The sequence below is a fragment of the Xenopus tropicalis genome, chromosome 2, assembly GCF_000004195.4.
Source record: "Xenopus tropicalis strain Nigerian chromosome 2, UCB_Xtro_10.0, whole genome shotgun sequence".
NCBI classification, from domain to species: domain Eukaryota; kingdom Metazoa; phylum Chordata; class Amphibia; order Anura; family Pipidae; genus Xenopus; species Xenopus tropicalis.
This window is the reverse complement of record NC_030678.2, coordinates 8,546,770-8,572,969: the sequence shown is the minus strand read 5'-3', so window position 1 is coordinate 8,572,969 and position 26,200 is coordinate 8,546,770. Positions and strand designations below refer to the sequence as shown.

Genomic DNA, 26,200 nt, shown 5'->3' with positions numbered 1-26,200 from the left:
GGAAAAACGCCAGGTGTGGCATCAGCCTAAAAGTCTGTACACAAAAGTTGCAAAAATGCCGAATTTATTACCTTGCGAGTTTTTCAAATTGTCACGCAAAAAAACCTCAAGTTCTGAAGCAAAACAAGGATGCTCCAGGGAAGGGACTTCTGCCATCGACTTCTACATGATCTCGGCAGGTTTTCGCTGGCGAATTGTCAGATTCTGATTTTTTTTTTACCCGTTTTGATGAATAGTAAATCTTGAAAAAGTCACGACTTTTTTTTTTTCTGCGAATTTTAACACTAAAAATCCGAATTGGAAAAAAAAAATCCAAGTAAATATCTCCCTAAAATTGAGTTTTCACTTAATAAACCTTGAGTAATTTTTTCGGGGGAGGGGGTCAGGTAGGTGGCAGGGTCCCGGGGGCTGTGGGGAGGCCCCGGTGGGCCCTCTTCTCCCCCCCCCAGTATAACCCTTTGTGTAGTGTAGATGAACATTTTACTCCAATTTAACTCGCCCCAATATGGAAGGCAAAGCATTTTCCCCTGTTGATCTGACAGAAGCAAAGAATCCCAAACCTGCCAGGATACCTGACAGGTCACATAAGGGGGCTGAAATCTAAAACACAGGCTAAGTCGCGGGCCAAATTTGTTATTAATATACTTAGTAAGATACTAAGGGGTATATTTATCACAATGTGTAAAAAGTGGAGTAAGACAACAACAGTGATGTTGCTCATAGCAGCCAATAGATGCCTTGCTACTGTTGAAATCTGGTTACTGATTGGATGCCTTGGGCAACATTCAGGCCCGGATTTGTGGAGAGGCCACAAAGGCCCGGGCCTAGGGCGGCAGAAGTTTAGGGGCGGCATGCCGCCCCACCGCAAGAACATTTTAAAATTTTGCTCCCATACGGAGCAGTCGGGACCTCTCCCCACTGCTCCGTATGGGAGTTAAAAGGAGCGTTCGCGCATGCGCAATGGGGAGATGGCGCATTGCGCATGCCCACGGGGGACACCCACAGGGGCGGCCTTGGGGCGCACAGGATAGAAATCCGGCCCTGGCAACATCACTGGTAATGCTTCACTCCACTTTTTACACAGCCTGATAAATATACCCCTTAGTCTTAGTTACTATGTGAGGAAAATGGAAACTGATCAGGCTGGATGGTCAGACACAGTCACCAAGGGCCACATTAAACAGCCAGGTGGGCCGGATTTGGCCCCCGGGCCTTCTGTTTGACATGTATGGTATAGAGAATAACAACTTTCCATTTAAATAAATTACAGGGTTTTTCCTATAGCAGCAGTGTGTTGAGCGAGTTTGTCCTCTTGAAGCCGGCAAATTCCTGAAAGAAAGAAAATACACCTTGACAATTGTAATTGTGCAAATAAAGTTCCTATGCATTTACATCAATACAGGGGAGGAAGGCTTTAGGGTTTTTTTTTTTTGTTTTTTTTTGTCCACAATGCTTCTGGCCCATGGGAGTTGCAGCAGTTGGAATGAAGCACAAAAAGTTCCCAATAAAGCAGTGCCCCAAGGGATTTAAACATAAAGCAAATATTTATTTAAGCTGATGTTTCAGTCACTCTTTGAGGTTGTGCCAGGTTAATTGATATTTTTCTTTAGTGTGTTGTACTGTATATGTGCAGGGTCGGACTGGGGAGTGAAGGGCCCACTAGGGCTCCCACCCCAGGGGCCCCCCATTAACCCTCCTGGCAGGCCCCCCACCCATCCCCCGAGCACGTAAATTTAACGCGTCAGGGGAGGAATGGACGGGCAAGGGGAGCGCAAGGGTCGGGTATATATATATAGTGAATAAAGTACCCCCTATTGTAACATATAGGGATATTATAAGCCCCCGAGGAGTTCTTTATAATATATAGTGACTAAAGTACCCCCTATTGTAACATATAGGGATATTATAAGCCCCCGAGGAGTTCCTTATAATATATAGTGAATAAAGTGCCCCCTATTGTAACATATAGGGATATTATAAGTCACAGAGGAGTTCCTTATAATATATAGTGAATAAAGTGCCCCCTATTGTAATATATAGGGATATTAGAAGTCCCCAAGGAGTTCCTTATAATATATAGTGAATAAAGTACCCCCTATTGTAATATATAGGGATATTAGAAGTCCCCAAGGAGTTCCTTATAATATATAGTGAATAAAGTGCCCCCTATTGTAACATATAGGGATATTATAAGTCCCTGAGGAGTTCCTTATAATATATAGTGAATAAAGTACCCCCTATTGTAACATTTAAGGATATTATAAGCCCCCGAGGAGTTCCTTATAATATATAGTGAATAAAGTACCCCCTATTGTAACATATAGGGATATTATAAGTCCCTGAGGAGTTCCTTACAATATATAGTGAATAAAGTATCCCATATTGTAACATATAGGGATATGATAAGTCCCCGAGAAGTTCCTTATAATATATAGTGAATAAAGTGTCCCCTATTGTAACATATAGGGATATTATAAGTCACAGAGTAGTTCCTTATAATATATAGTGAATAAAGTACCCCCTATTGTAATATATAGGGATATTATAAGCCCCCTAGGTGTTCCTTATAATATATAGTGAATAAAGTGCCCCCTATTGTAAAATATAGGGATATTATAAGCCCCCTAGGTGTTCCTTATAATATATAGTGAATCAAGTACCCCCTATTGTAACATATAAGGATATTATAAGCCCCCGAGGAGTTCCTTATATATAGTGAATAAAGTACCCCCTATTGTAACATATAGGGATATTAGAAGTCCCCGAGGAGTTCCTTATAATATATAGTGAATAAAGTGCCCCCTATTGTAAAATATAGGGATATTATAAGCCCCCTAGGTGTTCCTTATAATATATAGTGAATCAAGTACCCCCTATTGTAACATATAAGGATATTATAAGCCCCCGAGGAGTTCCTTATAATATATAGTGAATAAAGTACCCCCTATTGTAACATATAGGGATATTATAAGTCACAGAGGAGTTCCTTATAATATATAGTGAATAAAGTACCCCCTATTGTAAAATAAAGGGATATTATAAGTCCCCGAGAAGTTCCTTATAATATATAGTGAATCAAGTACCCCCTATTGTAACATATAAGGATATTATAAGCCCCCGAGGAGTTCCTTATAATATATAGTGAATAAAGTGCCCCTTATTGTAACATATAAGGATATTATAAGTCACAGAGGAGTTCCTTATAGTATATAGTGAATAAAGTACCCCCTATTGTAACATATAGGGATATTATAAGTCACAGAGGAGTTCCTTATAATATATAGTGAATAAAGTACCCCCTATTGTAACATATAGGGATATTATAAGCCCCCGAGGAGTTCCTTATAATATATAGTGAATAAAGTGCCCCCTATTGTAACATATAAGGATATTATAAGCCCCCGAGGAGTTCCTTATAATATATAGTGAATAAAGTACCCCCTATTGTAACATATAGGGATATTATAAGTCACAGAGGAGTTCCTTATAATATATAGTGAATAAAGTACCCCCTATTGTAACATATAGGGATATTATAAGCCCCCGAGGAGTTCCTTATAATATATAGTGAATAAAGTGCCCCCTATTGTAACATATAGGGATATTATAAGCCCGCGAGGAGTTCCTTATAATATATAGTGAATAAAGTGCCCCCTATTGTAACATATAGGGATATTATAAGTCACAGAGGAGTTCCTTATAATATATAGTGAATAAAGTGCCCCCTATTGTAACATATAGGGATATTATAAGTCCCCGAGGAGTTCCTTATAATATATAGTGAATAAAGTGCCCCCTATTGTAACATATAGGGATATTATAAGCCCCCGAGGAGTTCCTTATAATATATAGTGAATAAAGTACCCCCTATTGTATAATATAAGGATAATATAAGTCACCAAGGAGTTCCATGACCATACAAGGTCAAGGAACTCTGAGGTAACTTATAATATCCTTATATTTTTCAACATTATTTAATAAAACTAACCACCGATGACATCACTAAGCACCATTTATAAGGATATAATTTACAGGCTATTCATAGCTCTTGCGTATTATATATAAATAATATGTTTAGAGTGGAGCAGCCTTTCAGTCCCGCACAGGAACCTTTGGCAGAGAACAACTAGCAACAACCTTTACACCCATGAGGTTCCTGTGTGGGAATGAAACTTTAAGGTACGGTAATTGGTAATTGTTTTCCAATGCTTCTTTATGCTTCAAGGTAGCAAAGGGTATAAACATAGAGGCTTTTCCATAGGTAAATGTCTAATGAAGTTACACAGCTTACACACACTGCAGTCTCTTCATAACACACTAACCCAAAGGGGGGGTTACAGCAGGAAAATAGAGGGCGGAAGCAACTATCTGGCAAGAAACAGCAGGGGTGAATGGATGATACCAAATACCATTACATAACATGTAATAACAACTGCTCGGCAGTAAGAAGCTGCGTGGTAATAAACACTGCACAGTAATAAACACATTTCTAGTCATTTTCAATTCAAATCCTGTGATTGCCTTTGTTACTTTAACTTATTTATGGTTCTGGCCCCCAGTTTCTGTACCTGTTTATGGTGTGCACCTTATGTACAGTATTCATATATATATATATATATACAGGTATGGGATTCCTTATCCGGAAACCCGATATCCAGAAAGCTCCGAATTACAGAAAGCCCGTCTCCCATAGACTCTATTTGAATCGAATAATTCAGATTTTTAAAATTGATTCCCTTTTTCTCTGTAATAATAAAACAGTACCTGTACTTGATCCCAACTAAGATATAATTACCCCTTATTGGGGGCAGAACAGCCCTATTGGGTTTATTTAATGGTTAAATGATTCCCTTTTCTCTGTAATAATAAAACAGTACCTGTACTTGATCCCAACTAAGATATAATTACCCCTTATTGGGGGCAGAACAGCCCTATTGGGTTTATTTAATGGTTAAATGATTCCCTTTTCTCTGTAATAATAAAACAGTACCTGTACTTGATCCCAACTAAGATATAATTACCCCTTATTGGGGCAGAACAGCCCTATTGGGTTTATTTAATGGTTAAATGATTCCCTTTTCTCTGTAATAATAAAACAGTACCTGTACTTGATCCCAACTAAGATATAATTAATCCTCCTGGATGCAAAATAATCTTATTGTGTTTAATAAATGTTTTATTTATTTTTTAATAGACCCTTGGTCCCGAGCATTCTGGATAACGGGTCCTATACCTGTATATATGTTTATATAAATAAAGTGACTGCACTCTATCCCTTTTTATATAAGAAACATGTCTTTATTCTCACATCATACAGTTTCTATTCCTACATTGCAATCCCCCTTGGACCTTTCTTAAAGCTGATACAATAGTGATGATACAAAAGATTAAACACCCAACCACATATGAGAATTTGGTACTAAATTACATTGCATGTCAGTGATTAGAAAGTCCTTTTAAATCCTTAACTTTCATTAACTTCCTTGTGTAGGGCTGTATCCCACCAGGTGTCAGCAAATAAGTGCAATAAACAGTGTTTATAAAATTCTGAGTAAATGTGATACATAATTTAGATATTTAAAGAATATGTAAACCTTAAAAACAAGTCAAGTGCTCAGAAAGCTATTCCAAGTGCATTGGCAATTGACTTTATTTTTTTTTCTTCAGTCCCAAGATTATAGACATTCTAGAGCTAGTCCATTGAAAACTAATGTAATGGATTTTGTAACAGCAGCGCCACCTGTTGGTCATTTTGGCTAACTGTCTGCTTTTCCTATTTAATGGTTTTTCTTGACTGTAAAGTGTTTTGATCTTACTCTGCTAGGATCTAACATGCGTAATGCATGATTCTGAAATCAGTTGTATGTATAGCACTGTTTTATATTATAAAAGACATCAACCAAGACATTTACTTCATTCACTACCCAGATCACAGATTGTAAGGGTTGCTAGCATAGATAGTGATCCTGTAAAACAAGTGAGAGACTTTAAAGAAATGGGAATAAAATGCCTGAAGAGGGCTACTCTAAGAAGCTTGTGGGAGATACTATAGAATGAGTATATCTAGTATAAATAAATCTAAAGCAACTGGACTTGTTAAGTAATCATTGAAGACATTTCACTACTCATCCGAGCAGCTTCTTCAGTTCAACTAAAGAAGCTGCTCGGATGAGTAGTGAAATGTCTTCAATGATTACTTAGCAAGTCCAGTTGCTTTAGATTTATTTATACTAGATATACCATGACCTGGATGAATAAAAAAACTTCATAGTCATATAGAATGAGTAGCAGAGGCTGATGTAAGAACAGCAGTAATAAAGGAGAAAAATATGGGAGGGCATATGTATGTGAGCAAAGTCTATAGTGAGGATAGAAGAAAAGGTAAATAATTGGAACAAGTGGCTACTACAGATGATGATCTAAAGGAGCAGTCGAGTCCATCAGGACCTGTGGATAAGCACACGAGTTGTGTGAATTTTCTCAGCGCCAAGGTGTGTATTAATATACAGAGTGTGTAATGGGGAGCTCATTGTTTTTGGGTACAAAATTCAGGTAAAAAACATATGACATATGGCATAGGATGACATGAACAACCCCAACGGTGGTTTATATAATAAAATGCCAGTGGCACTTGATGTACTGTGCAACCAAAATTCGCCACCAGGTGGCACATGGTCTATGGCGTTTTCTATGGTGTTTTGCTAGCAAGTCTTTGCGCTCTAGCACCATCTACAGGTAGAATTTAGCACTCAAAAAGTTGTGTCTGGACACAGTGAAATAAAATGTGAAAAATAGATGCCAAATAAACAAGATATAGCCCAACAGCTAGTAGGAAAGCGCTTGTAAAAGGCTCAATATGATTCTGCAACATTTAAATGTATTCCATTTATGTGCCTAATTGGGGGTCATTTGGAAAAAAGCAGTATAAATAGTCTGCCAGCTGCTCTGTATTCATTATCAAGTTCAGCTCATTTACAGAGACCTCCCAGAATATATATATATATATAAGCCTGCTAACCTGTTTATTAACCATGCTTGTACCAGTGCATACCATCTGTCTTGCCTACCTTGTCTGCCTGCCTGTTAATTCAATAAAGTATCTGCCATGTCTGTTTTCCAATCAGCTTTCTCCTTAATCCCTACATAAAATACTAGACTACTAGGGTTGCACCCTCGCCAATACCTTACTGACCTGGCCGGTAAAAATTGTGCTTGATGTCAGTTATTAATAGGGAAGAAATATGAAAACATAGAAAAGCTGGTATTAATTCCAGTAAAGGGGCAACATTATACACCAGTGGCCCCTGAGACTCTACTGTGGCTACCATATGGTCATTTATAGCATGAGTTGGCAACTAGTTGCAACAAGTATTACTGGATAGTGATAAGCTAAAATGCATGCAGTGCAATGAAGTCAGCAGGCTGTCACTTTTTATTTTTGCGCAAAATACAACGGAGCCAATGGGCTTTGTGTTCATGGTAGTGTGCAAAGTACATTAAAGTCAACAGGTGTTTTTTCACAGCAACTTTTTCCACATAAAACACATTGAACAAAATGGGCATTTTCTTTTTTGCAGTGAATTTGTTTTGCACAAAATACATTACAATATTACATGTAGTTGGCCAAATAATTCTCCTCCATCATGTTTGAGGGCCAGATTATATTAAAATTCTGATGTTATAAAATGATGTATCTGGAGCCCTAGGGCAACTGGGGGCCATAAAAATCCTTTGGTGGGCCAAATCTGGATCCTCTTCTGGGACCCAGCTTTAATGGAGAGCAGATTCCACATTAGATATATATATATATATAGTCATATGATCTGGAAGCAGGGAACAGGGAAGAACACAATAATTAATGGGAAGATGGTTGATTGTATCAATGGCCTGACTAGGTGCCACTTACTTTCTTTCCCCCCAGTTATTTCTCTTGAGTCCTGTATTTCTTGTAAATGTTGTAAGGACTGTCATCTTCATATTTCCGATGCCACTTTTTGCCGTAGCCTCTGTCTCTGTATATTTTTTTCTTTTTGAGTCTGTGTCTCCGGCTGTGCCAAGGCATGTTTCCCAGTTTGGACTGTGTTCCGCCGAGTGGAGGTGTTAAGCCTATTATTCTCTCATCTGTATTTAGATGTGGGCTTTGGGGTAAAACCACTGGTTTTACAACGACTATATTTCCGTGTTCATTCAAGGAATCAACAGGCCCCAGTCCTGCATGAAATAAAATGCCAATATCATTTTCGTGGTCCCAAGAGCTATAATATAATGGTCAGTATTCTAAAAGGTATCAACTATACTATGAGAATGTCATAAATAGGGATTGGTCAAGGTGCTCCAAATCACAGGACTGAAGCTACGAAGTACAGGTATGGGATCCCTTATCCGGAAACCCCTTATCCAGAAAGTTCCGAATTACAGAAAGGTAATATCCCATAGATTCACATAATTTTAAAAAATGATTTCCTTTTTCTCTGTAATAATAAAACAGTACCTGTACTTGATCCCAACTAAGATATAATTACCCCTTATTGGGGCAGAACAGCCCTATTGGGTTTATTTCATGGTTAAATGATTCCCTTTTCTCTGTAATAATAAAACATTACCTGTACTTGATCCCAACTAAGATATAATTACCCCTTATTGGGGCAGAACAGCCCTATTGGGTTTATTTCATGGTTAAATGATTCCCTTTTCTCTGTAATAATAAAACAGTACCTGTACTTGATCCCAACTAAGATATAATTACCCCTTATTGGGGGCAGAACAGTCCTATTGGGTTTATTTCATGGTTAAATGATTCCCTTTTCTCTGTAATAATAAAACAGTACCTGTACTTGATCCCAACTAAGATATAATTACCCCTTATTGGGGGCAGAACAGCCCTATTGGGTTTATTTCATGGTTAAATGATTCCCTTTTCTCTGTAATAATAAAACAGTACCTGTACTTGATCCCAACTAAGATATAATTACCCCTTATTGGGGCAGAACAGCCCTATTGGGTTTATTTCATGGTTAAATGATTCCCTTTTCTCTGTAATAATAAAACAGTACCTGTACTTGATCCCAACTAAGATATAATTACCCCTTATTGGGGTCCTATACCTGTACTATACACAGACAGGCAGCTATTGCTGCTTTTGAACAGACAGAGGGGTGGCTGGATCTAAGATTTCTTCTCTTTTACCTTTTAAGGCAGACTAAAAGAAGAAAAGTCATATTGCGAGGGACTCTGAATATAGAATTAAAAAAAAACAAAACTGTATATATATATACATATTATATATATTATAAATACATGTCATGTGATTTTAGAATACCTACAAAATGAAATAAAGGATTTCCTTACCTGCATATTGTCCATGGGCTAGGCCTGAAACCACCAGTACAGAAAGGAGAGGAAAGAACCTGTGGAACATTGCTCTGGTCTCAGGTAAATGAACAGCAAAATATCACCATCCTGTTTATAAAGCCTCGTACTGTTTACAGATAGAAAACCAAAATGACAAATATATTGACAGAGAATCATGCCCCAAACATGGGACGTGCAACTGCTAATCCTGGATGTTCCTTCCATGAAGAAACAATAAATGTGGGGCTGATATAATATATAGCAGGGGTAGAGGGGTAAGAACCAAGCAATATATTTCTGGGACTCTGAGCTGCCATGTTAAACCCCTTTTTATACTGGCTTACACCATACCTCCCAACATTTTGAAAATGGAAAGAGGGACAAAAATAAATGCAGCGTGATGTGTGGCCAATTTTTTGACCACGCCCCTTTTTTGAGACCACACCCCCTAAATACCACCCCCCCCCCCGTTTGACTAAATTTGGCAGGTTATTTAAAGTGTGAACACATTTCTGGGGGGTTTTGGGTCCTGTTTTATGTTTTATTACAGTTTTGCTGAAAAAAGGGACGTTGCCCTTTAAGCTGCGAGTCACTACTCTCCAGTTAAAAAAAAAAAAAGCTGTCCACAAAACGCTGCTTATATTTAAACCAGGTTAATATACCTGGTACCATACACCTATGGCAGCATAGGGATTCCCCTGTACTAAGCACAATTCAGCAGGAACAGCCCCCTAAGTTTGCTCATAGCCTGTACAGAGAGATACCATAAAACTATGGCACATAGGGATTCCCCTGTACTAAGCACAATTCAGCAGGAACAGCCCCCTAAGTTTGCTCATAGCCTGTACAGAGAGATACCATAAAACTATGGCACATAGGGATTCCCCTGTACTAAGCACAATTCAGCAGGAACAGCCCCCTAAGATTGCTCATAGACTGTACAGAGAGATACCATACACCTATGGCAGCATAGGGATTCCCCTGTACTAAGCACGATTCAGCAGGAACAGCCCCCTAAGTTTGCTCATAGTCTGTACAGAGAGATACCATAAAACTATGGCACATAGGGATTCCCCTGTACTAAGCACAATTCAGCAGGAACAGCCCCCTAAGTTTGCTCATAGCCTGTACAGAGAGATACCATAAAACTATGGCACATAGGGATTCCCCTGTACTAAGCACAATTCAGCAGGAACAGCCCCCTAAGTTTGCTCATAGCCTGTACAGAGAGATACCATAAAACTATGGCACATAGGGATTCCCCTGTACTAAGCACAATTCAGCAGGAACAGCCCCCTAAGTTTGCTCATAGCCTGTACAGAGAGATACCATAAAACTATGGCACATAGGGATTCCCCTGTACTAAGCACAATTCAGCAGGAACAGCCCCCTAAGATTGCTCATAGACTGTACAGAGAGATACCATACACCTATGGCAGCATAGGGATTCCCCTGTACTAAGCACGATTCAGCAGGAACAGCCCCCTAAGTTTGCTCATAGTCTGTACAGAGAGATACCATAAAACTATGGCACATAGGGATTCCCCTGTACTAAGCACAATTCAGCAGGAACAGCCCCCTAAGTTTGCTCATAGCCTGTACAGAGAGATACCATAAAACTATGGCACATAGGGATTCCCCTGTACTAAGCACAATTCAGCAGGAACAGCCCCCTAAGTTTGCTCATAGCCTGTACAGAGAGATACCATAAAACTATGGCACATAGGGATTCCCCTGTACTAAGCACAATTCAGCAGGAACAGCCCCCTAAGTTTGCTCATAGCCTGTACAGAGAGATACCATAAAACTATGGCACATAGGGATTCCCCTGTACTTAACACAATTCACAATGTAGTAAGGGGGCCCACCAAAATGGTTCCAACTGGGCCCCGCAATTGGTAAGACCAGCCCTAGTTATTGTTACTTTGTATAACAAATTTTTCTATTCATGTCCTCTCCTATAAATTCAAACCACTTATTCAAACCACTTCATGGTTGATAAGGCAATTTGTACCCTAGGAACCAGCTGTTGAAACTCCAAACTGTTATTGCACCAGAGGAGGATGCTTGAGGGCCACATTCAATGTCGGACTGGCCCACTAGGATACCAGGAAAACTCCCGGTGGGGCCAGGGGTCAGTGGGCCCTCCTGCTTCTAACCATTTAGCCTATTTCATGGTCATTCCCTGTTTCTGTATGGGAACAAGGAAGCTTGATAGATGGAAGAATAGAGTATAGTATGTAGAAAAGAGACTAGGGGAATAAAGAGTTTGAGGGAGGAGAGGAGGAATTAAAGTTCTGAGAGTGAGTCCATGGCTTCTCAGTCTGACACTGACCACATCTAAGAACCTAGTTATCTTGGTTCTCCGATGTTATTCTGTGTAGCACTCTTATGCCTTCACTGTATTCATGGGGGATTTTGTAGGGTATATTGAAGGCAGACCTGTATAGAGTTGGTTGGTTAGTGCCTTGGAAGAGGTGAGTATTCCTCCCTCTGGGACCACCTCCTGGTTATCCTCTCTGGGCCGTAGGCTATACTCCCTTTGTTGTGGAAATTTGCTGTTGAGTTTTACATAGTTAGTGAGTGACTTGGGAACCTGTTGTTCCAGTCTCAGCCGGGTACTATCTACGTATAGTTTGTACACCCCTCGGGGTTCCCTGCAGCAACCAGTTACGTGACCATGACTAGTAGTTTCTGAGGAGAACAGCATAAGGCTAATGTCCCACCAGGGACACAGTAGTCAAATAAATAATCCTGCTAATCAGTGTCATTTAGGTATAAATGACCCACAAAGAAGCAACAGCTGAAGTTTATCTGACTGTACAAATTATAATTATTACATGAAATAGGCAATTTGTTGACCATCTGTTTAGCTCAGAGGCCAGAGACCTGTTACACCAGATTATTGTGGAAGTAAAACTATAATTTATTTATTATACATGCAAAGGAAACTCAGTTCTTATTGGCTCTTAGATGGACACTGGGAGCTGCAAGAAAAAAAACCCTTTAGTCCCACAGGCTGAGGCTCCAATCATTATACAGTACAGTAAGTACTATCTAAGGCAAAATACATGCCTCGTGTAGCGCAGGGAAAATTTTGTTGACCACGCCTATTTTTGTGACCACACCCCCTTAATACCACTCCCATATTACAAAATTTGGCAGGTTAAACATGAAACCCAAATTCTTTTTTTAATTAAATCATCTATACCTGTTATAAATGTATTTAAAATTTTGAGCTGTCAATCATATATTGCCTGCCCCGCCTCTATGCCGCAGGCATAGAGGCGGGGCAGGCAATATATGATTGACAGCCCAGATTTTTAATAACAATTACTTTAACTTTCCATTCAGCACTTCCTATACATCACCTAGATGGCAAATGCATGATTTTGGGGTGATACAAAGCTTTGCCTTAATATCAGTGCACACAAAATGGCGCCGCCCTGCTGGCTGTGACTACTAATTCCAAGACTGAAGGGAAAATAAATTCAATAATTGAAATAGTGTAAGTAAAGTTTATTTTGCTCTACAAACCTGATTCAAAAGGATTTGGAATTATTTCTTAGGGTGACAGGTCCCCTTTAAGCTCAGTCCCCCCAAGAGACCTGTTTAGCTTATTTGTTACAGTTGTATCTCAGTACAAGAGAAAAGTATTCTGGGCCCTGCTTATCTAATTAAATTTGAGAAACTTTGTATCTTTTTTGGTGTTCAATGCAGGAGATCAAAGGGAAATGAGGGATTTTTCAATAAGAATTCTGGACTGTGTCATGAGCTTTTAAAATTGGGACAGTTGGGAGGTATTCTTTAAAGGCAACAACAGGGCCGTGTTCTCTCATTCCATTAGATATTTGCTATTCATGTTTCTCTCTGAATTGTTTACACTGAATGACAGGGATCATATGTTTTCACGCAATTTCTTCCCCTTGTTGATGTTACCATCAAGCTTAACATGTGCCTTAGTGATCACCATATCCGGGTTAGAATAGTGACACTCGTGCAATATAAATCATAGCTGTCAAGGAATGGAAGCTCATCTATCACTGCCCCCCCCCCCCCCCAGCTGACTCCGTGCAGTTCTGTTTGAAATGTTTGTTTCTCAGATTTAGAATTGAGAAAAGCAAATAGTGACACCTCCTGCCCGTCTCCCACCTTGCAGGGCATTGAGATGTACAAGTGTAACCAGCCTGCCCCTTGGGTTATTGCTAGTGATGAGCAAATCTGATCAAAAATTTGCCAAACACATTGAGGTCAGTGGGAGTTTTTTCCCTCAATTTTTTTTTTTGCAAAATGCATTGAAGTCAGTGGCCGTTTTTTCCCTAGGTTTTTTTTTTCCAAAATGCATTGAAGTCAGTGGGCGGTTTTTCCCTTGATATTTTTTTTTTTTTCCGCAAAATGCATTGAAGTCAGTGGCCGTTTTTTCCCTTGATTTTATTTTTTTTTTCCAAAATGCGTTGAAGTCAGTGGGCGTTTTTTCCCTTGATTTTTTTTTTTCCAAAATGCATTGAAGTCAGTGGCCGTTTTTTCCCTTGATTTTATTTTTTTTTTCCAAAATGCGTTGAAGTCAGTGGGCGTTTTTTCACTTGATTTTTTTTTTTCCAAAATGCATTGAAGTCAGTGGGCGTTTTTTCCCTTGATTTTTTTTTTCCAAAATGCATTGAAGTCAGTGGCCGTTTTTTCCCTTGATTTTATTTTTTTTTTCCAAAATGCGTTGAAGTCAGTGGGCGTTTTTTCCCTTGATTTTATTTTTTTTTTCCAAAATGCGTTGAAGTCAGTGGGCGTTTTTTCCCTTGATTTTTTTTTTCCAAAATGCATTGAAGTCAGTGGCCGTTTTTTCCCTTGATTTTATTTTTTTTTTCCAAAATGTGTTGAAGTCAGTGGCCGTTTTTTCCCTTGATTTTTTTTTTCCAAAATGCATTGAAGTCAGTGGCCGTTTTTTCCCTTGATTTTTTTTTTTTCCAAAATGCATTGAAGTCAGTGGCCGTTTTTTCCCTTGATTTTATTTTTTTTTTCCAAAATGCGTTGAAGTCAGTGGGCGTTTTTTCCCTTGATTTTTTTTTTCCAAAATGCATTGAAGTCAGTGGGCGTTTTTTCCCTTGATTTTTTTTTTTCCAAAATGCATTGAAGTCAGTGGGCGTTTTTTCCCTTGATTTTTTTTTTTCCAAAATGCATTGAAGTCAGTGGGCGTTTTTTCCCTTGATTTTTTTTTTTCCAAAATGCGTTGAAGTCAGTGGCTGTTTTTTCCCTTGATTTTTTTTTTCCAAAATGCATTGAAGTCAGTGGGCGTTTTTTCCCTTGATTTTTTTTTTTCCAAAATGCATTGAAGTCAGTGGGCGTTTTTTCCCTTGATTTTTTTTTTCCAAAATGCATTGAAGTCAGTGGCTGTTTTTTCCCTTGATTTTTTTTTTCCAAAATGCGTTGAAGTCAGTGGGCGTTTTTTCCCTTGATTTTTTTTTTTCCAAAATGCATTGAAGTCAGTGGGCGTTTTTTCCCTTGATTTTATTTTTTCCAAAATGCATTGAAGTCAGTGGGCGTTTTTTCCCTTGATTTTTTTTTTTCCAAAATGCATTGAAGTCAGTGGCTGTTTTTTCCCTTGATTTTTTTTTTTTTTTCCAAAATGCGTTGATGTCAGTGGGCGTTTTTTCCCTTGATTTTTTTTTTTCCAAAATGCATTGAAGTCAGTGGCTGTTTTTTCACTTGATTTTATTTTTTTTTTCCAAAATGCGTTGATGTCAGTGGGCGTTTTTTCCCTTGATTTTATTTTTTTTTTCCAAAATGCATTGAAGTCAGTGGCCGTTTTTTCCCTTGATTTTATTTTTTTTTTCCAAAATGCGTTGAAGTCAGTGGGCGTTTTTTCCCTTGATTTTTTTTTTTCCAAAATGCATTGAAGTCAGTGGGCGTTTTTTCCCTTGATTTTTTTTTTTCCAAAATGCATTGAAGTCAGTGGCCGTTTTTTCCCTTGATTTTTTTTTTTTTTTCCAAAATGCATTGAAGTCAGTGGGCGTTTTTTCCCTTGATTTTTTTTTTTTCCAAAATGCATTGAAGTCAGTGGGCGTTTTTTCCCTTGATTTTTTTTTTTCCAAAATGCGTTGAAGTCAGTGGCTGTTTTTTCCCTTGATTTTTTTTTTTCCAAAATGCATTGAAGTCAGTGGGCGTTTTTTCCCTTGATTTTTTTTTTTCCAAAATGCATTGAAGTCAGTGGGCGTTTTTTCCCTTGATTTTTTTTTTTCCAAAATGCATTGAAGTCAGTGGCTGTTTTTTCCCTTGATTTTTTTTTTCCAAAATGCGTTGAAGTCAGTGGGCGTTTTTTCCCTTGATTTTTTTTTTTCCAAAATGCATTGAAGTCAGTGGGCGTTTTTTCCCTTGATTTTTTTTTTTCCAAAATGCATTGAAGTCAGTGGGCGTTTTTTCCCTTGATTTTTTTTTTTCCACAATGCATTGAAGTCAGTGGCTGTTTTTTCCCTTGATTTTTTTTTTTTTTTTCCAAAATGCGTTGATGTCAGTGGGCGTTTTTTCCCTTGATTTTTTTTTTTCCAAAATGCATTGAAGTCAGTGGCTGTTTTTTCACTTGATTTTATTTTTTTTTTCCAAAATGCGTTGATGTCAGTGGGCGTTTTTTCCCTTGATTTTATTTTTTTTTTCCAAAATGCATTGAAGTCAGTGGCCGTTTTTTCCCTTGATTTTATTTTTTTTTTCCAAAATGCGTTGAAGTCAGTGGGCGTTTTTTCCCTTGATTTTTTTTTTTCCAAAATGCATTGAAGTCAGTGGGCGTTTTTTCCCTTGATTTTTTTTTTTCCAAAATGCATTGAAGTCAGTGGCCGTTTTTTCCCTTGATTTTTTTTTTTTTTCCAAAATGCGTTGATGTCAGTGGGCGTTTTTTCCCTTGATTTTTTTTTTCCAAAATGCATTGAAGTCAGTGGCTGTTTTTTCACTTGATTTTATTTTTTTTTTCCAAAATGCGTTGAAGTCAGTGGGCGTTTTTTCCCTTGATTTTTTTTTTTCCAAAATGCATTGAAGTCAGTGGGCGTTTTTTCCCTTGATTTTTTTTTTTCCAAAATGCATTGAAGTCAGTGGCTGTTTTTTCCCTTGATTTTTTTTTTCCAAAATGCGTTGAAGTCAGTGGGCGTTTTTTCCCTTGATTTTTTTTTTTCCAAAATGCATTGAAGTCAGTGGGCGTTTTTTCCCTTGATTTTTTTTTTTCCAAAATGCATTGAAGTCAGTGGCTGTTTTTTCCCTTGATTTTTTTTTTTTTTTTCCAAAATGCGTTGATGTCAGTGGGCGTTTTTTCCCTTGATTTTTTTTTTTCCAAAATGCATTGAAGTCAGTGGCTGTTTTTTCACTTGATTTTATTTTTTTTTTCCAAAATGCGTTGATGTCAGTGGGCGTTTTTTCCCTTGATTTTATTTTTTTTTTCCAAAATGCATTGAAGTCAGTGGCCGTTTTTTCCCTTGATTTTATTTTTTTTTTCCAAAATGCGTTGAAGTCAGTGGGCGTTTTTTCCCTTGATTTTTTTTTTTCCAAAATGCATTGAAGTCAGTGGGCGTTTTTTCCCTTGATTTTTTTTTTTCCAAAATGCATTGAAGTCAGTGGCTGTTTTTTCCCTTGATTTTTTTTTTTTTTTTTCCAAAATGCGTTGATGTCAGTGGGCGTTTTTTCCCTTGATTTTTTTTTTCCAAAATGCATTGAAGTCAGTGGCTGTTTTTTCACTTGATTTTATTTTTTTTTTCCAAAATGCGTTGAAGTCAGTGGGCGTTTTTTCCCTTGATTTTTTTTTTTCCAAAATGCATTGAAGTCAGTGGGCGTTTTTTCCCTTGATTTTTTTTTTTCCAAAATGCATTGAAGTCAGTGGCTGTTTTTTCCCTTGATTTTTTTTTTTTTTTTCCAAAATGCGTTGATGTCAGTGGGCGTTTTTTCCCTTGATTTTTTTTTTTCCAAAATGCATTGAAGTCAGTGGCTGTTTTTTCACTTGATTTTATTTTTTTTTTCCAAAATGCGTTGAAGTCAGTGGCTGTTTTTTCCCTTGATTTTTTTTTTTTTGCAAAATGTGTTGAAGTCAGTGGGCATTTTTTCCCTTTTTTTTTTTTTTGCAAAATGTGTTGAAGTTAGTGGGTATTTTTTTCCCTTGATTTTTTTTGCAAAATGCTTTGAAGTCAGTTGATGTTCTTTCCCTTGATTTTTTTTTTTTGCAGAATGTGTTCATTGGGCGTTTTTTTTCATTGATTTTTTTTTTTTGCAAAATGCGCTGAAGTCAGTGGGCGTTTTTTCCCTTGATTTTTTTTCTTGCAAAATGCATTGAAGTCAGTGGGCGGTTTGTCCCTTGATTTTTTTTTTCTTTTTGCAAAATGCGTTGAAGTCATTGGGCGTTTTTTTGTTTTTTTTTTGCAAGGTGTTTTCCTGCACAAAATACTTTGTGTTTTGTTTCTTTTTTCCACACAAATTGTATTAAAATCAAAGGGTGTTTTTTCACATGCTCACATTATTGTTCTCGCAGCAAAATTTAGCCATAAATCTATGTCTGAATAATAATGAATAAGAGATATATTCATTAATTTGTGGGTGTATGGCAGTCCGATTCTCTGCCATGTATTTGAATTTGCAGACACACGTAGCTTTTCTTTGGGTTTCGGTTAAGCATCACTAATATGCAGGAAGGACTGCATTCTTGCATGTTATTGTATTTGTCCCATTGACTTTTCAGGCAAATGCCGTTACTCACACACCTTTATAAATATGCCCATAACTTTATACGCTGAAGAATCTCTAACTGGTGTCTGTATTTGAGTCTGTATATGAGTGGTATCTGTACGTAAGGACACATATGGTTAATAGCCCCTATGGCAACCCATGTATGTTATTAGCCCATGGATTGGTGACCACTTCCTGTCACATATATAATAATAATAATAATAATAAGATAGAGTTGGGACAGAGGTGGCACTTACTCTTTAGCCTTCATTTAGGAAACAGGGTGGATGTTGCTAGGAGCCTGGGATGTAGGCCCCAAGGGTAGTCAACCCATGATGCAGTTGGGGATACAGGAACCCCCTGAATGAGGTGTAGTTAGTGATAGGCTTAGCTTGCCAGAGTACATTAAGGGACATGAGATAGGAAGGAAACCTAAGTAAAAGCAGCTTGTGCTCCAACAAGGATTGATAGCTGGAGGTAGTTTTCCCTTCAGGAAAGACTGGCCTATAGTGTACAGATAACAGTACTGAATAGGAATTTAGGTTATGTGTATTCCCCAATCCAGTGTGAGGCATCCAGGCCATTGAGACAGGCCCTGAGGGTGCATAAATCTGCCAGGTGGTGCTCCGCCGGGGTGTTACAAGTCTGTGCTCTATTGATAACTACCTCAAAGGATCCCTGAGTAACCCTGTGCTGTGCTCTGGTGGCCTGTTTGTTTTTATTTTCTATATAGCAGCAAGAGAGGTGTAGTTTCACAACACCTCTACCCTCCACTTCCACTTCGCAAAGGCCCATTCTGGGTGAGAGAGCCCAGTGTGACCCATGTTCTACTGGTACTAGTTTAGGAAAGAACAGATAAGGCACAAACAGAGGTTACACATACCTTATTCTCACTTCAACTTTTATGTTCAGGGCTTAGCACGTTCAGTCCTGGCAAAGTTCCTTCCCCAAAGCTCTTTCCCCAGGTAGCGCTACCCTTTGGAATAGGCAGTTGCTCCCATGTAGCAGGCACACAAGAAACACCTGTCCTCACACAGGGGTATCTCTGGCAAAACAACAGGGGCTCCCTTTATAAACTGCTGGGCCCACCCCTGATTTTTGATTCCAAACCTAGGCACACTCCTCTCTCCCAACAGTGCACCAGGGCATCCAGCCAATGGGGTTTCTCCCCAGTCTGTAGCCGGGCAGGATGATGTCACAGACTGAAAAACAGGGGAAAGAGTTCTCTTATCCCCCTATACAAGCATGGCGGGAGAGAGGAGGAGGGAGCCACTGCCTCATATTAATGTAAATATTTAATGCTGACATCCAACATGGTTTCTTAGGATATCCTATTAACATTTTTAAAGACACAAGAGGGGTCATTTACAACCCAGGGGGACACAAGTGCAAGAGCACTAAAGGGTGGTGTTGCTTTACTCCAGTGGTTCTCAACCTTCCTAATGTCGCGACCCTTTAATACAGTTCCTCATGTTGTGGTGACCCCCAACCATAAAATTATTCCTAAGACCATCGGAAATATATGTTTTCCGATGGTCTTAGGCGACCCCTGTGAAAGGGTAGTTCAACCCCCAAAGGGGCTCGACCCACAGGTTGAGAAACTCTTCCCTACAATGACTACTAGATTTAAAAACTGGCACCCCATGCCGAGAGCAGCGTCTGGAGACGTCCCTGCTTATTCCTGCCTTCCCCCGCCCCCTTTAGAATGAAGTAGCGCCCAACGCAGGCCGCACTCAATTCTAAGTGTAATCCGCAGGTCTTTGTGTTCTGTGAACAGAGTAGAGAGGCCTGCAGCTATTTACACAATGCCCCATTGCACCCTATGGTGTTAATAAATTATTATCCAGTTACTGACTTCCCATCAGAGTATAGGTGGTCGGGAACACGTTCTTCTTGTTGGAATAAAAACAACCATAAATAAATTCATCAGTGATTTCTTTCCAAGATACATGAACACATCTTTTAGTTTATTCAGCATTGCTGTGCATTTATATACTTGTGGGCGAATTGACATAAGAGGCAAAAACTGAAACTTGAGTAAAAAATATTGGGCCAGATTCCACTGGAGAAGAAAATCTGTTCTTTTAATTCAATTTCAGATCTCCCTATAGTCGTAAAGGGAGTTTTTCTCTAATAAACCATTAATAAAGATTCACAAAAGCCTTACACCATTGTGGACAAGGTGGTTTGATTTTATGATGTGTTGGTCCAATCTCAAATTGGTGTAAAGGTGGCCATACAAGCTAAGAGCCAATCGAGCGGTTCTTCTTCTGATACCCCCCACCTATGTGTGGGCGATATTGGCTAATACAGGCTAAATTCAGGCTAATTCGAATTAGAACAGCTGGTATAGATGCAGTTGGTTCAGGGACAGAATCAACGAGCCGATGCGGTCCCCGATCTGACTAAATTTCATGCCAGATATCGGTGGGACAGGCCCGTCGGTAGTGCCCATACACGGGCCAATTAGCTGGCGAATCGGTCTAAGAGACCACTATGGGCAGCTACAATTGGCCCATGTATGGCCACCTTAAGTTTTGTTTGTGTAATTTGTCAACTCCATTTTGCTGGAGTTAATGTCAAAAGCAGAAAGATTCAAATCTAGGGAAATTGCTTTATTGCAACGTGTGAATAGCGTGGTACAAAATACAAATTTGTTGTTTATTGAATTTCTGCTGTAGATGAACATTTGACTCCACCTTTGGGGCGAATCATGGAACATGGAAGGCAAAGCATTCACCCTATTGACCCGGGAGAGAAGCAATTGTAAGCATATCATATCACACCAATCGATTGCAGAGATTTATAGGAGTAGTGGGTTGAGTGACTTGTCCTCTTGATGCCGGCAAAATCCTAAAATAAAGAAAAGAACAGCGTGTTATTGTACAAACATAGTGCCAGTGTATTTCCAAAGAAACTAGGGTGCTTAATGATTGGGGGGCAAGGCTCTAGGTGCCATAGTGTTACTGGTCCATGGGAGTTGCATCTGCTGTTGAAACTATTGGAATCACATGCAACTAGTTGCATCTCATTCTCTCTGCTTTTATTTAAACCCAATACAACATACAGAATGGGCACGGAGCTTTGACTACCAGATCATTTGCTATAGGTGAGGATTCTGGGATCATATATAGTCCCAAAGTGACTGGGAAAAGCCTAGAGGGAAGGTGTGATCTGTCTCAGAGCATTCTGGGAGGGGCACATGTGGAGAATAACAGGGGTTGTGTTCACTCAGGCTAAACAGCCAATACGGGTGCAGAATAATGATGGGTGAAAGTGGGCGGTTTTGTGAAAACCATGTAAAATTCGTGAAATGTCAAATGCACTGCAGTCAATGAATGTTTTTCTCGTGTTTTTTTATTGACCTCAATAGACATTTTATTTCTTGAATTTTTTCTCATGCCAAATGCAATGGCGTTTACAGGCTTTTTTTTTAAAAAAATGTTCTTATGATTTTTCTCATTCTAAATGTATTCATGTCAATCAGTGTTTTCTCGTGCCAAATGCATTGAAGTCAATGGGATTTTTTTCTTGTTTTGTTTTTTATATAAAAAAAAAAACATGTCAATATTCTTGCAACATAACTGGGCAGTAACCCATGAAAACCAATCACATTCATTGTCTATTTTTCAGCTATCTGCAGGTAGAGCAATCACCGATTGGTTGCTATAGGTAACTGCCCACTGCAAATTAAACACACTTCTATTTATTTTCCTCTGTCACTATTCTCTGTTTGTTATTATGACTAATTTATGGTACTGGCACCCAGGTTCTGTTTATGTATTCACACATTATTAATATATATATATATATATATATATATATATATATATATATATATATATATATATATATAATATATATATATATATTAAGAGAAGAAGAATGGCACTCAGTGCCGTTCTTCTTCTCTTATCGACACCTTGCTACATTGTCCAGGCACCCAGGTAGCGTCCAATACTAATGGTGTGCAGCTTTATAACTATTTGTACCTATATATATATATATATATATATATATATACAAGGAAGAGTGGAGCACACCCTATTAGGGTTCAAATGCCTTGGGTGCTGGCAAAAAATTAGGAAATATAAGGACAGAGAGCCGCACACACAAGGACTTAGAAAATAGTGAAAAATTTATTGTAAAAAATCCAACGTTTTGAGTTCTGACTGTACTCTTCCTCAGAAAGAGGGACATCTCTACTTGCTATTATTCCTAAATTCGTTGGAACTGCACCCAGGCATCGTTAGTCTCTCCGTGATGTGAGTGCCTGTTTACAAGCCGTATATATATATATATATATATATAGTGTGTGTGTGTGTTTATATGAGGAGATAAAACATTATCAAGACAACCTGAACGTATCAATGATTTGGTGCAACTTACTTTCCTTCACTGCTGCGATTCCTCATTCTTCCTGTGTTTCTAGTGGTGCCTGTGTTTGTGTTTGCCGCCTCCGAATTTATGATGCCCCCCTTTACCGTGTTTCTTTTTTCCGCCGAAATGATGTCCGTGGCCGTGTTTACCGGATTTACCACCGTGCCAAGGCCATGGTTCCTCTTTCGCAAGTGTTAAACCAGATGCGGGAACAGCACCTACTATGGCCTCCTTCGCAGCTGGTCTGGTCATAGGCATCGCAATTATTTTTTCAATGGGTTCCCTGTCTGCCACGTTAATAACAGGCGGCATTCCTGCACTCAGTGTAGCAACGGGCACTATTTTTGAAAAAGTGGTAGAAACAGGCTGTAGTTGCGACTGAAAGGTTGCGCCAGGCACTATTTTTGAAAAAGTGGTAGAAACAGGCTGTAGTTGCGACTGAAAGGTTGCGCCAGGCACTATTTTTGAAAAAGTGGTAGAAACCGGCTGTAGTTGGGAATGGAAGGTAACAACAGACCCTTGTCCTGCATGAAATAAAATGTTAATATTATTTTCATGGTCCCAAGAGCTCTAGAATAATCAGCAGTATTCAAAAAGGTTACATCCAAAGTATGGGGCTGTTGGGGATTGTTTTTCCAACAGGGTGCAAGTCACAGGACTATGTAGCATCAGTAAACAGCCTCTTTGAAATCTTTCAATACATTAAGGCTCCCCTTAATCACTTAGATTTCTTCCTCCTCCTGTAACCCACTCGGCCCCCTCCCTCAGGAATTTACTTTGGCTGTTGGCTACTGGGCATGCTCAGTTCGTCTCAGCTCAGATTACTAAACCAGCCCTCCAGTCTAGCAGCCAATGAAGAGACAGTATTGTTGGGCCCCATAGAAACTCATCTCTAGCTGTCTGCTCCTGTTTTCTTTTCCTAACCTCCTCTCCTGAGCTCAGCTTAACCATTACAGGGCTCAATCAAAGCAGAACCTTTTAACAATGGAAGTTCTGCCTGTGTAAGCCTGCATTCTTGGGGAGATTTACACTATATAAGGGTCTTGCTGTTTGCAGATTTAAATGTAACTACTTTTGAATAAGTGGTAGAAACAGGCTGTAGTTGGGAATGGAAGGTAACAACAGACCCTTGTCCTGCATGAAATAAAATGTTAATATCATTTTCATGGTCCCAAGAGCTCTAGAATAATCAACAGTATTCAAAAAGGTTACATCCAAAGTATGGGGCTGTTGGGGATTGTTTTTCAGACAGGGTGCAAGTCACAGGACTATGTAGCATCAGTAAACAGCCTCTTTGAAATCTTTCAATACCTTAAAGCTCCCCTTAATCACTTAGATTTCTTTCTCCTCCTATAACCCACTTGGCCCCCTCCCTCAGGAATTTTCTTTGGCTGTTGGCTACTGGGCATGCTCAGTTCGTCTCAGCTCAGATTACTAAACACGCCCTCCAGTCTAGCAGCCAATGACTAGACGGCATAGTTGGGTCCCATAGAGACTCAGCTCTAGCTGTCTGCTCCTGTTTTCTTTCCTAACCTCCTCTCCTGAGCTCAGCTTAACCATTGCAGGGCTCAATCAAAGCAGAACGTTTTATCAGCGGAAGTTCTGCCTGTGTAAGCCTGCATTCTTGAGGAATAAGGGTTTTGCTGTTTGTAAAAGCTGCTATTTGTTTTAGGAAAATGTGCTGGAAATGGAGGGGATATACTGTATGCAGTAGAAATTATACCATTTATAGGAAAATGTAGGATTTACAAGTCCTGTGTCAGTTTAAATTGCTAAATGTTATTCTTGTTTTGTAGCTTTTGGGGGTATTTTTATTTGATTTTTTCTTATTTTTACCTGGAGAATGATGTTATAATATGGTCAGAAATGTAATTACAGGGGCAAAGTTTGTCTAACTAGCATTTGTGTTTATATTATAAGTGCATTAGACTATTAAATCTTACTCTTTATTTGGTCAGTACGGCTAATACCTAAAAAAAATGAAATAAAAATGTTTCCTTACCCTTAAATTGTCCTTGGGCGAGGCCCAAAATCCCCAGTAGGAACGGGATGCAAAGGAGCCTGGGATGCATGGTCTCCATCTCAGCTCAATTACCAGCATAGAATCTGAGCTATTACCCCCCCATTTATAGGGCTTTGTACTGTTTGCAGATAGAACATCGATCACAAATGTATTTACAGAGAATCATGCACCTAACATGGGACTTGCAACTGCTAATCCTGATGGTTCCATTGCATTTCGGGTTGAGGGGGGTAAATCCTGCTCCCTACTTGACTGCAGAAAGTCGGGGGAGCCAGCAATATATTTCTGGGGGCACTTACTTTAATAGAACACTTCACAGAGACTCTAATGCAAATATTAGGATTGGGGATGAGTCAAACTGATAACACTTGGATTCCTCTGAATGCCAAATCTTTAGTACAGGTATAGGATCCATTATCCGTAAATCTGTTATGCAGAGAGCTCTGAATTACGGAAAGCCCATCTCCCATAGACTCTATTTTAATCAAATAATTCAGATTTTTAAAATTGATTTCCTTTTTCTCTGTAATAATAAAACAGTACCTGTACTTGATCCCAACTAAGATATAATTACCCCTTATTGGGGCAGAACAGCCCTATTGGGTTTATTTCATGGTTAAATGATTCCCTTTTCTCTGTAATAATAAAACAGTACCTGTACTTGATCCCAACTAAGATATAATTACCCCTTATTGGGGCAGAACAGCCCTATTGAGTTTATTTAATGGTTAAATGATTCCCTTTTCTCTGTAATAATAAAACAGTACCTGTACTTGATCCCAACTAAGGTATAATTACCCCTTATTGGGGGCAGAACAGCCCTATTGAGTTTAATTAATGGTTAAATGATTCCCTTTTCTCTGTAATAATAAAACAGTACCTGTACTTGATCCCAACTAAGATATAATTAATCCGTATTGGATTCAAAACAATCCTATTGGGTTTAATTAATATATTATTGATTTTTCAGTAGACTTAAGGTATGAAGATCCAAATTATGGAAAGACCCCTTATCTGGAATACCCTTTGTCCCTAGCATTCTAGATAACAGGTCCTATACCTGTAAATGATTTTGCTGAAGATCAAACTGAATCTAAACCATAACTAGCGCGTTTACTGTAAATGTAAGCAGAATCTCCCCAAGTCTGAACAAATGTGTAGGGACCCATAGGGTTAACTCCTTTAGACAGGAAACCCCCTATTAGTTTGGAAATCCCCAGGCACTCGGTCCCTGGTAGCTGGGAAGGTGTTGGCTTAGCCTAATTTATATTTGGGAGGGGCAGTCATTTCCCATTCCAGGTTAAAGTGATCCCTTGTCAGTTCTAGATTGGGCTAGCATGTTCTTTCTCTTTGGCTTCCACCTCCTGAGGAAGGTGAATGTCTGGGACAACAAGGCCCCAGCTAATAAAGGTCATAAGAGAGATAGCTTATAGGATAGCTTGTGTTGTAGTACCACTCTAGCTATAAGATAGTTAGGCCAGCTAGATAGAGCCGTTCCGAGCTCCAATGTAGGAGGATAGGTTGGAGATATCCCTCCCTTGTGACACTGCCTTTTAGTATACGGTTCATAGTAGACAGAGAATCAGTCTATACAATTTCTCTGAAGGTCCCAGTGGAGTTGACCCAGGTCCACTAAAGGGTATCACAGAGGAAAAGTCTGTGCCCAGTGTGCGACATGCTCTGGAATTGTATATTACTGTGACCACTTCAATTGAATCTGAATCCTGCATAAATTTCCTGGATTCCTGCAGCAATAGGAAC

At 38.9% G+C, this 26,200-nt stretch overlaps 1 long non-coding RNA gene across 1 annotated transcript; it reads right to left on the bottom strand.

Annotated features, from left to right (window-relative positions):
* Positions 1-7,409: 7,409 nt before the first annotated feature.
* On the bottom strand, positions 7,410-9,520 carry LOC116408741. Its single transcript, XR_004221192.1, has 2 exons — positions 9,349-9,520; positions 7,410-8,211 (listed from the first exon to the last, which is right to left on the bottom strand). It is a non-coding gene; the product is annotated as an uncharacterized LOC116408741 (long non-coding RNA).
* Between the last annotated feature and the right edge of the window lie 16,680 nt (positions 9,521-26,200).